The 15,696-nt window shown below is 36.3% G+C and overlaps 1 protein-coding gene across 4 annotated transcripts in view; it reads right to left on the reverse strand.

Moving 5' to 3' along the window:
- The window catches only part of Cdh18 (cadherin 18), a 739,086-nt gene that overhangs the window by 335,995 nt on the left and 387,395 nt on the right, over positions 1-15,696 (reverse strand). For 2 of the 4 annotated variants that reach the window (XM_075975834.1, XM_075975832.1), the window contains exon 1: positions 12,052-12,232. The exons of the other annotated variants lie outside the window; for them this stretch is intronic. The gene's annotated coding sequence lies outside the window, so the exon portion shown is untranslated. Of the gene's footprint in view, positions 1-12,051; positions 12,233-15,696 lie in introns of those variants that run through there. 4 annotated transcript variants of the gene reach the window in all.

Consider the following 15,696-nt stretch of genomic DNA (forward strand, 5'->3'; position numbering starts at 1 on the left):
AAACGAACTGCCTATAACCTCCAGGTATATTGTCTGTCAATTGTATAAGTTGGAAGGACTTTAGAGGAAGGAATTAATGAAGATCAGAGAGAATTTCAAAGAATGGAAAGCTTGGTAGAATGAAGAATGCCAGAGTGAAGAAATAACAATGATAGGAAATAACCATGATTCACAGAAAACAGAAAAAAATATATGTATATATATCCATATATATGGTTTATATATATATGGATATATATACATATACCTAGGGGTACTGGTCAGAAATGGTGCTAAGGGTAAAAAAAAAGGCCCAGGTTGATATATTCTTGTGAGCTGTCAATCATCTAAGAAATATTATACAAATGTATGTTCTATAGAATTGAAAAATTAGTAAACAATTGTTGAACAAAGCTTATGCAGGTATTTCTATCATTCTGCCTCTGTATGCATAAATGTTCATACATATGTATACATACATATAGTCTTTATATCTATCCCTCTCTCTCCAACACACACATCCTCTCCCCCCACAAATACACTGTATCACAGATTATAGATGGAAAAACTAATGATTAATATGTGGAAATTTTAGTAAAGTAGATAATTTTAAAAATGGAAGGAAAGGTTAACTTTTGGAGTATAGCTTTTTTGTTTTGTTTTTCTGGATTGGACAAGACCTTCAGCATCTTGAAAAAGGCAACTACATTTAAGTCACCTATTTTACTCAAGTACCTCCAAACAAACTCTTTCGCTAGACTTAGATAAAATCATACTAAGCCTTTTTGGTGCCTTTCCTATCTGGGTAAATAGTTCTTCACATCACCCTCAGAAAAGCCACACAAGAACCTTATAATTTTATTTGTTACAATAAATATTGCCTCAAAGAAGCTAATAGAACTAAGGCAGAAATGTAAGAGGAAAGGACATGAAAAACTATTTCTTATTTGGAGCCACAATAAGTAAGGGCTTTTGAAGGGAAGATGGGTGGAGTATAGCCATTACTACATGTTGATTTCATGGATTCTGCATGTGGCAGAAGTTACTCCCCAACATCTTGGGTCATTGGCATATCCTCCGTGATCAGTATTTCAGCTTTTGAGTCAGCACACTGATAAGTCCACAGAGCTCCAGATGTGTAGTTATTCACAGTCCTTGCAAGATCACCTAAAATCAGATTGGGGAAGACTGGCGTATTCCCCCACCATTTGTTTCCCTATAATTTCTGGAATTCACTTGTGTGCAGTGTAGGCAGCCATACTACTGCTTTAAAATACAAATATTAGATATAAATATTAGAAAGTACATTTACACTAGACAACATATACTATTTCCCTTTTTTGAAGTAATTTGAATTTTATTTTCTGTGAGAAGCTCTGATATCTATCAAGCTGTGAATATTCTTCACATTTGTGCGTTGAATTTTTTACATTTATCCTGCCATCATGAAAATAATTACAGGTCAGTGGAATATCCATACAGATTCAGTGATAGTTTCTGTTTAGATATGCAAGTGGTGATTTTTTTTTTCTTTAGCTGTTAACACAAGGCACAACTCAGTTTACATCAACATCAGCATATTCATGCCACTAGGCAGATCTGAGGTGTCAATTTCTTCTATGGTATTTATAATTTTCATTTTAAAGGATATATCCTCAGACAGAAGAAGAATAAAAAGATAAAGACAGGGGGAATTATGAAGTCCCATTATGTTTGATAGTGGTGGTGGTATGTGTACCATGTAATACTTTGTGAAAGAATATTTTAATTTCTCTTAGTCTCTGAAATATTCGTTTAGTTTAGTAATCTTGTATATTTGCATAAATATCACATTTACAACTACAGTAAATTTTTCCTTGCTGCTAAAAGTACAGATTTATATATAAGCACCTAAAGGTTTCTCAGGCTTTTCAATGTCTGGACGTAAATCATAGGTGGAATTGCAAAGTTAAATGTTCAGCCACTTAACCAGAATATTAAGGGAAAAAGTTTTCATAACTAATATAATGTTCTCATTATATTTATTGTTGAATTAAATTTCCAGGTGTTAACACACAATGAGATTAATTTCATAGTGTAACCTAGTCATATCTAAAATGAAAATATTAAACAACATAACTCTATATTAGAAGAACGAACAATTCAGTATACACAAAAAACCACATGGATGGTTATAGATTTTTCTGGCCTTTTGTGATTTTTTTTTCACATTCAAAAAACTTTTCAGAGCTGTGTGTGATGTCACATGTTTGCCATCCTATCGCTTCAGAGGCTGAAAAAATAGAATCAAGAATTTGAGGCCAACCTACTAAATAAATTGGAAAAGTGTTTCAAAAAGATTCATTTCTGTGCCAGTGTGGTGGCACATGCTTTTAATTTCAGCACTCAGGAGGCATAGACAGTTTGATTTTCTCACGTTCATTTCTGATTAATAAAATACTTATGTATATTTCAATACTACCAATATAACTAATTGAATTAAAAAACTGTAGTGTTATTTGAGTCTTTTTAATTAAAGCAAGTTCTTCATTCAAAGTAAAATATTTTATCAGCTTTCTGCTCTGTGCTATTATAATAGGGCTCATTAGAATGAGAAATCTGCACTGGCCAGAGAGTTTTGTTATCCCTGCTCTAGACACCAGCAAATCCAAGAGCAAGGTGCTGGATTTTCATAAGGGTTTCCTGGCTCTGAATCATATGGCAGAGGAGTAGAAGTCTGAATCTACTCTCCTGAGTTCATTTGGGAGTATATTCAATTTATTCATGTGACTAGGAAACCTCCCTTGTTTAGTAAACAGCTTCTCATTAGACCTAACTTTTGTTTGTATGTGGATGTATTTATAGAGGTCTGAGAACAAACTTGAGTGTCATTTCTTAGGCATAATTCCCTACATTTTTTTTTTTTTTAAGATGAGTTCTCTAGCTGGTCTGAACTACAGTATACTGCAAAGTTGCTTGGCTGTCAAGCACCAGCTTCATGTCTCGCCAGCCCCTGCACAGTTTTAAAACAGATACACATGGTCACACGTGTGTGTGTGTGTGTGTGTGTGTGTGTGTGTGTGTGTGTGTGTGTGCATGCCTGCACGTGTGTGTGTGTGTGTATGATGGATCTGGAAATCAAATCAGGTCCTAACATTGAAAGTCAAGCACTTTGCTTTTTGCAGATTCCACCTCTCAACAGTGTCCATTGATGGTTAAATTTTAGTATAGGCTATTGAAAAAAGTATTATCAAAACAAAACCATAGTGTTAAATGTTGCTGTTGAATATATATCTTTTTTTTTTTTTTTGAGACAAGGATTCTCTGTAGCTTTGGTGCCTGTCCTGGAACTAGTTCTTGTACACCAGGCTGGCCTCGAACTCACAGAGATCCACCTGCCTCTGCCTCCCGAGCGTTGGGATTAAAGGCGTCGGTCACCACTGCACAGATGAATATATGTCTTATTTATATGGACATACTTTTTCAACAATGCAAGATTTTGTTTGATAGTCTCTTCTTGAAAGCCATCATTCCTACTCAGAATATAATTGCAGGGCTTGAGGCCGCAAGGTTTAGCTGTTTGTTTGCAGCTGATCCTAGAGGCAGAAATAATGAGGAGCATATGGCTGTGCTTCCCTGCTGTTTTCACTGTTTCTGTAAAGGGTCCTCTTGTCAAGGTGAGTGAGATCTATTGGATTAATGTTGAGTTTTTTTCTCACAAGTAGACTTTTTTATTTGATTTATAACCTATGATGTTGCAGCATCTAAATTGATAATTAAAGATTACTTTTTAATGAAATGTGTCTCCATATAAAAATGAGAAATAAAACAATAATCTTTTAAAGAGATCTGTCTTCTCCAGGATTTCTAAGACTCTCTACTCCCTGCAGACACATCCTCCTATTCAGTTTAGTTCCCATCAGTCTTCCTAACCCGAGTCCTCATTTCTCCAAGTTGATAGACTTGTTTTTACATCTTTTCTTCAGCATTACTGTTATTTTAACTGCATTCCACTAACCATAATTTCTACTCTGGTGTCTGCACACACAAATCTCCTGTGATTTTGCTTTCAGAGAAGACATAGATGCCCATCTTGGATACCTCATGCTTTAGATTATAAAGTACTGTTTTAGCTTTCTCTCTTCTTTCTCCTCTTATTGTAAAACTTGCTTATTATAAAAGCTATATTAATTATATTTTTCTTTTTAGGACACAATATTTGTTGTTTTTAGTGTTCTCTCCAATACGTTTGTATATGCATTTTTCAACATCAAATCTTTCCAGCTTTTTTATTAATGTAAATATAGAATCCAACCTTTCCCTGTTTCTTCTCTGTCACTTGGCTGTTAGGCATCATCATACCTTCTCAGAAATCAGAATACATCTGTCACTGGCTTCTTGTTTTTGTTCTTGTTCCTCTACAGTGTAACTTCAACAGAGTCTGTGGTGTTTCTTGTAGAAATATATGACAGATAATGTCACTTTTCTACTCAGAACTCTCGACTGCTGTCCCAGCTCCCCTAGGAAGACTCCAAATTCCTAACACTAATCTTCCAGACCAGCATGTGTGGCTACGGCTGTTGTTTCACTCTGTTTCCTTCTATGATTTGTGGTTCTTTTATTCATCTACATCCAATGTCTCCGATGGGGAAAAGAATAAACACATTTCCTTTCGAATAGGGAATGTGAGAATCTAAAATAGAGCTCAAAGAAAAAGGAGAAAGCCAATTCCTGGATGCTTGTTTGTCTGTGATTTGATTTTTGTTGTTTAGATTTATTTGTTTTATATGTTCTGTTTGAGACACGACTTCACGTTATAGACTAGACTGGCCTCAAACATGCAGGCCTCCTACTTCACCCTCCCAAATTTTCAAGTATCTCTACTTGAACCACCATGCCAATTATGTTTCAAATTAGAACCTTAATCCATTCATAAGTGTGGCTCATTTGGCCTAAAATTCTTATATTTCATCTCCTTTTTCAGCATCTTTTCTTAGGTATTAAGACTTTAACACTTGAATTTTGAAGATGCCTCCAGACTTTCCATAGCTGTTTATTCAGCCTCTGCTGACCAGACTGATCTTTAAACAGGGCAGGTGTTCTTTCGCCCCAGGACTCCATTTCTCACTGTCCATGGAATGTGCTCCACAGAAACCACTCTCATCCATAGTCCCAATTTTTGGAAGATTTTATTAAAAGTATTATTTTTAGTGAGGGCTTCATAGTCATAGTAGATAAAATGCCTAGCCACTATCTACCTCTTTAAACATGTGTTCCCATATTGCTTTTATTTCTTCTTCATATAATTTTTCTAGGACCATAAAATGCTCATTATAGTATTCTTTACTACCACTCTCATCAGACTGTAACTTGTTTAATTAAAGATAAAGATTTATAACTTAATGTGTAGTATCATAAAATGTAAGTAAATATTTAGTAGGCTTTGCTTTTGTTTTTGGAAACATGATTAGTTTCTCAGAGAAGAATTAGCCACCAAAAGACAAAATTGTAACAGCATTGGGAATTAGGCTTCCTTTCCAAACTCAATTACACAGGTTTTCTCAGGTATCTTGAGTTCAAATGAAGCCACTCCCTAAAAACAAGATATTCTATAAAACCAGAAAAAGATGACTAAAGTGTCATTTTGCATACTGTCATTGTTCATTCAAATTTTGTCATGTTTATTAAAGACAGACACAGTTAACTGCATATGCTTAGAAAGCAAAACTAATAAACAACAAAAAAGGAACAGAAACATGTAATTGTTTCAATTCATCTGTTAGCACAATGGATTTTTGTTAAAAAGAATTTTAAATCTCAGTACATAAGAATATATATAAGGTTTATGATGCTATTTTCAATTTCATATATTGTATATATATATATATATATAATTTGTGATATTTATTAAAACACTTAAATTAGTTTTGTTCATTTTGTCCCCTTTCATATTTTCCATTACTTCATATTTTTTAGGGGAGTGTTTTTCCTTTTTTTTGATTTTAGTTGTTTGTTATTTTTGTTTGTTTGTTTTGTTTTGTGTTTTAGAAAGTGTCTCTATGGTCCAGGTTTGCCATGACTTCACAGCAATGGACCCATGTCGGACTCCAGCAGGTTTTAATTACAGCCCTGAGGCACCAGGACAAGTTCCATCAGGTCAACAACGAAAAGGAAGTTAGCTTTCCTTTTCTAGAAAGACATTGTGCTTTATTAAAAAAAAAAAAAAACTTGTAAAATAATTCACTTCTACACATTTTAAATGTAAATTATAATTTCACCATACTCATACCACACTGAGTTCAGTGTTCATTATGATAATAGTTTAAATAGTTAAATACCACCACAAATATTTATAGGAAATCAATGACTCTGTGTTTAAACCTTGATAGGTATATTGATTTACAAGAATGCTGATTTCAGGTAAATTGAAAAAATTATACAGTAAACTTTCAATGTCTTCTAATTATGTTTCATCTGAGATACAAATAATCATAGATTAGTTCAAAATATCAAAGTTGATGTGAAAATTCTCCCATTTACAATGTAATGATTGTTTATATCCCCTCTAGTGGTTGGAACTGGAAAACTTGAGCTGTCTTTATTTTTTAAACATAGTTTCACATCCTTTACATGGTGTAGGTACAATCTTGAATTGCCAGTCTTATTATTGATCATACTCTTCTATGCACTGTAGTAAACAGCTTGATTGAACACTTTTGGGTATTATTCATTATCCAATTAGCTTTGTTTACCAAGATTTCCATATTTTTTTTAGCCTATCAAAAAAGAAAATCTACACATCAAAACCTTATACACAAAAGCAACATCTGCACATGCTGTTAAAGGGAGGGGCAACTGTTATTTGTCTACAAGCTTTACTTGGACACCCATCTGTTCAATTTCCTGTATGTATCTTGCTATTTCACAAATGCATCTAATCAAAAAAAATTCAGCACTGATACATTACTTTATTTATTTTGTACTGGCCTTCCTTTTAATCTCCAATAAAGTATTTTAATATGTAACTGGGTAAAGAATGATAGCGTAACTATGCAATAATATGGAAGAATCAACATAGAGATACATACCAACCTAAAAATACTCTAATAATAATAATACAAAGCTATTAGCAACTGTCTCCAATGATAAAGTCAAACATATTGGGGTCCTTTCCTGCTTTGAATTATAGACTAGGGCTGTCCCAATTCTCTCAAAAAGTATAGTCGGTTGCTGTTGCCTTTGATTACCCCTCAGAGGCGAACGTTACATCTTCATTGCTGCAGACATCATGTACTTTAGAAATAGGACCAGAGACCTCTGTTCTGGAACTCACATGAGAACTAGCCTTCATGAAAACAGAAAGACCATGAAAGCTTCCAAAAAGCGAGGCCACTAACAGTTCTACCCTGATATGATGCCCACGGACTATATTAAAAATATACATGACAGGATATCATGAGGTTGCAGTAGTGGCATGTATATCTTGTCAGTAAACAGTATCTATGTAAATGGACATGAGACATGCTCAATGAGAGGGAAACCACTCCTGGTACTGGAAACATGGCTAATAACTACTCAGTGTGTAGTGAAGTCGTGGTCATTGTTGGAGAATCTACACCTACCAATGTACTAAACCAATGCATACCCTAACAACTATAAATATTTGTCCTTGTATCCACAGGTAAGTGAACCCTTAATATCTAATTAAGAAAATTTTTCTTTGCAACAGACTGAGATCACTACAGAGAACCACACCATTCAAAATTCAGAGCTGTGGAACTCTGAACTGGTAGATACATCTACAAAACATTATTGCCTAAGAGGGAACTGATATATTCTAAGTGTCAGTAGATCATGTTTTCCTGTGAGTTTGTATCTCCAAGTAACAGTATAAGCTATCCCCATAAAGCCCCATGAATATGATGCCCACACATGCACTAAATAAAAATGTTGCCAATGGTCATGCCAAAGTAGAAGGGGAAAAGGCCATGAACCTCAACAACATATAAAAACCATAGACCACTGAAAATTGTGGGAGCAAGGAAGGTGTTTATCCCCAGGGAAGACCACACTAGTCATTTATCAGTACTAAATGATTAATCATACAATTTACATTATATGGGTTATATACAGGTAGTCTATATATACATATACAATCTGCATGCAAAACCAATGTATGAAGAAGTCATGGATTTATAGGGGAGTTGGTTGCAATATGTGAGATTACTTGCAAAGAGAAAGGGGAAGGTAGAAATATAAACTAAAGGGAAGAAATTGCTCAATAAAGTAGTAATATATAATGCCCAATTGTAAAGGAACACAGGGCTCTTAGTAGTCAACACACATTCATATTCTTTTTTTTTTTTTTTTGGTTTTTTGAGACAGGCTTTCTTTACATTTAAATTTATAATGGTTTATGTATATCTATCTTAATTTATCATTTCACAATTAATTCTAAGTATTCCTGAGTTAATGATGCCAGTTTCTTTTCATGTGTAAGTTTGTATGTGAGTGTTTACATACATGTATGCAGGTGCACATGTATATGAATACTCTAGAATGAGAATGACCCAAAGTTGATGCTAGGTGTTTTCTGCAATTGATCTCCACTCTATATATTGAGGAAGGACATCTCACTGAACCAGTATCTTGCAAATTTTGGTTAGCTTAACTGGATCCTTCTCTGCATAAAAGAGCAAGTGTTACAACCAACCAGTACATCTGCTACAATTTTGCCTAAAAATTTTTGGGACACAAATCCCAGAATTCATTCTTGTACAGTGAGTCATCTTGAAAGCTCTTAACACTTACTTTTGGAAAATAAATACCAGGTCACATATCTATGAACTTTTAATTCTGCATAGGGACTTTGACTATGGCATATATGAGAGTAGAAACATAAAACAAGTGAAAATTTATATCTAATTTTAAATTGCACATTTCATATTAAAATTGTGCTTCATGAATGAACACTATTTGAAGAGAAAATACTAACCTTTCTAGTGGATGAGTTTTATCAACCATCTAATTTGAAGGTAGCATTCCAAAATACTCCTAAGCAAACAAGACTTTAAGCACACTGATTTATGATATTATAACAATAATGCCTTGAATCCTTACAGATAACAACTTAGCATATCAGTTAGTATGTTTGATTTTTGCTCATGTTGAAAATTGGGGGCAAAATATATGACAGAGAGTTCACACGTCGTACAGCGCTACCCAACCTTTGTCCCATCTTCAAATCATGGTACTCAGTACTTTCCTAGTATGCTACTTGTAACTACCAATGAAAACTTACTTTAAAATAAAAGTTTTATCCTATTATGTACAGTGGTCTGAATGCTCAAAAGTACACCAAGCATCCAGAACTACTAGACTGAACATCACCTCCAAATATATACATACCAAACATTTCACCCCAAGCAATGAAAATGGAGAACAGAAACAGTCTGCTATGAGAATATTAATTTTTAATGGGTCATCTAAAAATACCAAATTGAAGGAACATCTATTGTAATCCCAACATGTAAACTGTTTCTTCCGTGTTCTCTCTCTCCCCTTCTCTATTTTTAGCGTAGGACATTATAGTGTCAGTTTTTTAATTTATAGAAAAAATGAGGATGGTGTCATGACAGTGTCCAGGAATAATGCGCTAAGGGTTCATTGGAAATGTACAACTTGAAATCCATTTTCAAAGTGATTAGAAAATTAATAGGAAGAGCACCCAGACTGAAACACATCAATAGTTTTTCTAGCTCACTGGTATACTTACTGTCATTTTCTAAATAAGTATAAAGAGCATCATACACAACAGTTTTAGCTTCCAATGCCTGTACTCTTCCATGGACTATACTACCCCAATTAACTTATTCAGGATAAGTGAAAGTTTGTCCTCAATATTTTCAATGTGCTGCAGAGTACACACATATTTAGATGTCACTACATTGAGTTTAAAAGTACATAAGGGATGGTTTCAACTCCTAACCACCCATAAGTCAAATTCAGAGGAGAAAAACCACAAATTTTCTAAAAATGCAGTTTATATAAATTGGGCCACAGAGACAGATTCGAAGCCTAACAATCATATTCCTAGGAGCAAACAAAAACAAACCCTTTATATTTAGTTCATGAAACACACTTTGTTTAAAATTTCATAATGTTGTAGAATTAAATCTCCAATCATTTCCCCATCTCCATTTTAGCAAAGGTCATAGGAGTAATAATAATCACCAGTTTGCACAATATGAAATCTAAGTATCAGAGAAGCTGTTGCCTATGCTTGCAGCTGCTATAGATAATCATATTCAGAGTGTACCAGTCATTGCTTGAAATAGAGTTCCCACCGCATTTCTTCTCCTGTCTTAGTCTCCTCTGCTATTGGCCTATTTCTGCTGAGCGTTTCTGCTGCATTTGAAATAGCTTTTTTTTTTCATTTTGTACCAATCCTTGTTTTCAGGTAGCCAATCAATACAGGCCATTAGCATCATTGTCTATTTGTTTCCTTAAGTTAGCACTCTGTGTTGAAAAACACTGAAACTATAATGCATAAAGTAATTATTGACCAGAACCCATTAAGTGAATACCGTCTAGAGTGAATGAATTGGGTCCTGACTCTAGGTTAATTCATTAGCTGTAAATATAGACTCAAATATATAACAGGAAGCTTGAAAGAAACTGCAATAATAATTGGAGCTTGGACCAGACCAGAATGCTACAGAACAGACTCTCTTCTAGTATCATATTCTGCTTCCTCCTCCCACATCTTACCAGGTATGTTCAAGATCTACTCTGCATTTCACACTCTTGATTCAGGACTGGATATAGTCTTTGAGGAGACTATGCACTGAGACAGAGAACAGTTATTGAAGACGGGCAGCCCCCTGTGTTTAACATCTGTGGGTGATACCAGAATGAAAGATAAAGGTTGGAAAACGCAAGCAGAGTATATAGTTAGGTTTTTGGCTGCATAACAAGATCTTTCTCTGATCTCTCTGGTCTCAAAGCAGACTTGCCATCACCTGAGCACACCAGAAAGCAGACGATTTTCCCTAATACTCTTATTTTTCTCAGTTTCCAGTCTAAAAAACATAAGGAACACTTAGCTTGATCAAGCATAAGGTTTGTTTAATGTAACAGATAACAGAGTTAAGGACATCTCCATATCCCTAACTAGTAAAATTCTGTTTTCACCTGTTACATAGAAAGGATTTGCCTTATTCAACATCTGCATGCACAGCACACTCACATACAAGTACAGACGTGATCTCCCTTGCTGTTCACATGTGGAAACAAAGACAAAATTTGGGGATTTCCACACTCAGAACAAAGCAAGTGTAGGAAGTTAAGGCAATGCCTGAGAGTTAAGAAACAGAGGCAGACACCAAATGAACTAGCTAGTGATCACAGCAGCTAGCAGGCTTCTTTCTCTCCCGGCATCATTACTGTGCCCTTTATAAAACATAAAAGTTTCACCTTAGGCTTCCATAAACAGGTATGAAAGACATTTTTAAAGTAAAAAAAAAGAAAAAGCAAACAAATTTCTAAAAATTAAAAAATTAAAAAAAAAGCAAAACAAAACAGAAAGGCTCTTCTTGCAGCAATTCCAGTGCGGAGATGCCATGTAATTTTAAAGATACTGGAAAGACAATAATTAAAAAGCTCTGTGGAAAATCTGACTGCAACATCCCTGTTTGATTCTGATCACGCGGATCGCACTTTTATAGATAGACATAAATGCTGCTTAATCGCATGCCCTCAGTATTCCAATGCGCCTGGCAGAGTCCCCTTCCAACTTCTTTAGGAGCAAGGCAGATAACAGCACATCCACAGACCAGCATCTCCACAAAACCAGCTATATCAGAAGCTTCACATTCCAGAGTCTCTAGAGCAGCATTCCGGCATAAGAAACACAAATTTATACAAGCGGCAAGGCTGCGGGCTGCAACTTTCCCATTAGCACAGCACCCTGTGAAAAGCATCCAGGAGGAAGATTTTCACCAATACTGTTTCACTCCGAACTGAGTAAGCAGTCCCATTGTATAAAAATATGAATGTCACGACAGAGTAAAGTGTTATGTATTGAAACCTTACCTTGGCTGACTTGCCCTAACTGGTGGAAAGAAACTTAATTTATGAGAAGCAGAGGGGGGACGTTCTCAGAGCTCTGGGCACGGCTGCTCGCGGTCCTCGGAGAGCCCAGGCTGGGCTGCGCGCACCTCCAGCCCCAGGCTCCCAGGCTGGGTCTCTGCAGCTCCTGAGCGTGCCTCTGATTGGCTGGCAGCGCTTGTCGGCCTGATGCTCGGCTCTCGCAGTCTCTCCTCCTTCCTCTGCTCTCTGACTCTCCCTCTACTCCCTTCCCCTTTTTGCCTCCTTCTCCCACACCCCAGCGTGCATACTTTTGGGGCTGCACTACTACCCTTCCTGTCCCATAGACAAGGTCACACAGAAAGCAGTAAGGTTAATAAGAATCATTTCAACACACAAACAAAACAAAAAAATCCTGTGTTCTTGAAAATTGACGGCCAGGACTGTGACAGTTTAGACCAGCAGTTCTCGGCGGGGGGGATGGGAAAGTAGGGGCAGAGGCAGGGGGTGGCTGTCAGAGGGAGTGGGAGTATACAGCAAAGGGAAAGAGCAGAGGCAGCCAGGGTAAGCGCTGATGTGGCAAGCTGATAATAAATTTTCATATTTCCGTGCAAAGTCGTCACAGCCTGCTAAACATTCAACTGCTAGCTCATCCATCAGCGATTCGTAGTACTGAGGAAGTCCAGCGGTTTAGCCTGAGAGATGTCCTTTTATGCCTTACCCCAAGTACTCAAAGCGTGTACGGTTTATATTAGATGGAGCTTCCTCTTGGAGGTCAGCGTTTTATTTGTGAAGATGGATAGGACTGCAGTGCCTTCCTTACCTCTTCCTAGTGCCAGAAGAACTAAGCCAAGCATGAACTTCTCACCCCTTATGACTCCTGAATAAATTACAACGATTTGTAACGTACACAGCGTATGATAACAGGGATTTCAGGCCTGATTGGCTGTTTTCAAAATTGACGAGAACAGCTGAAGCAGCTTAGGTACTTTCTCCCGGCAGGAAGTCACCCACACTCGCCCACCAATTGCACCTTGCATCTCATTTGAGGCATCATAGTAAACAAGTACGGGTGGGTTTTTCTGTTTGTTTGTTTGTTTTGTTTTGTTTTGTTTTTCTTTCTAAATTGAATGACTATTCCAAGAGTTTCCTGGCAGGGATATTAAAACTGACATAACATTGTCCATAATTACAAATACTAAGAGACTAGCATTCCTTTGGATACATATTTGTTAAACCTACAAGTGACCCCCTTTTGCGCTTTGGAGGAGGAAAGATCACTCAGGCTTAACAGAGGGAGTGTGAAAAGGATTCCGGTTTGCTAATGTCCTGGGTGTGGAGTAAGGTTGGTCTTTTCCTCCTGATGTCCATAGGGATGAATATGGCATCCCTGGCTCTCAAGCGACTTCTTCAATATCGGGGAAGTAGTCCTTTTCAAAAACCTTCTTTGTGAAGAGTCGGTAAAAATATCTAGGCAATTATTACTAAATCATGGTAAGTGTTTGACAAAGGTTACTTAACTTGTAGCAGTCCCTTCTTATTTGGTCTTTTTTCTGCATTGAGAAAGGTCATTTGAGAAGATAAGGTAAGGGATATTACTTTTAAAGCGCAGCAGAGGGAATGCTTAGCATCCACTTCTTTATATTTGACTGTCTTTATCTCACTGGAGTATGTGGCTAGCAGAGCCATTTCCTTTCATTTGGAGGTTGATGTGTTGAAACAAGCAAACAAACAAACGGTGATGGAAATGCTGCCATTCAGTTACTCATTGTGAAAGCATGGCACACTGCAGTGCTTAGTTGTTCCTAAGAAAGATGGAAGAAGTCAATTAAAATATGGAAATTACCAACATTTACAGTTGTTGGGGGAAGTAGTGAATAAGCAACAGTGTCAGAACAAAGACTTGGTGCTCTCCCAGGCTTTGGCTATTCTCTCCCTTGTATCCCCCAATAGACATGGAGGGTTTTCTTTACATTGTGTCCTAATTTATTATTGAAAACTATTTCTTAAAATTCTGAGATTGTGATGTAGTTACATTGTTTTACCCATACCTTTTGGCCTACAATCTCTTATACAATTTGTGCTCTCTTTCAAGTCCATGGACTCTTTTTCTTTTCACTAATTTTTGATGAACACACACAGACATATTACACACACAATGTACTTATATATGTGATGTATATATAGCAGGTTATAAACATATATATTTATATATGAATTTGTGAAACTGAAATTTATGCTCTGGCAATGCTAAAGCATGCATGGGCAGCTGAACTTGTCCTTATTGGGTTTCATGGTCTAAACTGATGAGGACAACTGATCAGGTTTCTTCCTCAAAGAGGGCACCAAATCCTATAATAGATGGTTGTAAGCTACCATGTGGTTGCTGGGAACTGAACTCAGGACCTTTGAAAGAACAGACAGTGCTCTTAAACTTTGAATCATCTCTCCATCTCCATATATATAACTGCTCACTCTGTGTGATATTACTTCAATGTATGGTCAGCCTTAAAAATATACTTACAAATAGAATTATACAGACTAATATATTTTTGATTCTTTAAAAAAAATATAAAACAGAGTTAAGATCATGTCTTGCTCTGCTACTAAGGCACTAACGAATATGGGAAGGGGTTGTCCTGAGGAGCATTTGATTTCAGAAAAGACGTGTAGCTTAATTTTAATATTTCACACCATAGCATTTTCAGGAAAAGGCCAACTTTGCTTCTAGTATACTGAAATGAAAATGTTTGTTAAAAACAAAACAAGGTTTTATTAACACCCTTGTGGTTTTCCATTACTATGACCACAGCAACTGAATAGAATGGAGACACATTGTATGAGTCTACATGGACTTGCTCAGAACTGCCAAACAGACACTTCGTTGCTCTGAAACAAATCTATTCATTGAGGAATGATTTGTATCAATGACTGCACTCAGTCTAAGGGCTGTAGGCACTCTCCAAACCCCAAGATAAAATGTGCAGTGTACATAAGTGGCTTTAAAAGTTTGATGTTCTGAACAGGTGCCAACTTTCTCCAGCAATAGAAAAGTGAGCCCGCTGAGCACCTAGTACATGGGGTGTGTTCTCAGACATCAAAGAAGACAATAAATGGACTAATTTGGTCAAAGTTCCCTGGGGAAGGCCACGTAGTAAACAGTTGATCATTTTCTTTTTTATTTCGAAGATTAGTTGAAAGGAATAGACATGTATTTCAGTCAACAAAATTTATTATGGAGCTAATCTCTGAACCTGAAAGCATGAGCATTTCTCATCCTGAGCCCTTCCTTTGTTACCTTGGGAGAGTTATAAGAATCATTTTAGCTGGTGGCAGAGAAGCATCCAACACGAGATTGATGCTGGTCAGACTACAGAAACTAGAAAGGCAAAATTTAGTGCTAAACGCTGAAGCTTTTGAGAGAGAAACTCTGAAAATTGTCACTTTTGATGCCATCACATGCTTAGTTTTACTGTGAAAAATTAGGATTATTATATTTTCATATATAAATGAAACAAGATTGTAAAAATATATGTAGATACTTCTACATCTTGTAATTCAACAGTAGGAAGGGTCAAGGGAACAAGGATGGAAAACTGGTTCATCATTGAATGTCTTTCCTGAGTTGTCTCATGAACCAATGCATATGGA

This window comes from Microtus pennsylvanicus, chromosome 6, assembly GCF_037038515.1.
Source record: "Microtus pennsylvanicus isolate mMicPen1 chromosome 6, mMicPen1.hap1, whole genome shotgun sequence".
Classification (NCBI taxonomy): Eukaryota; Metazoa; Chordata; class Mammalia; order Rodentia; family Cricetidae; genus Microtus; species Microtus pennsylvanicus.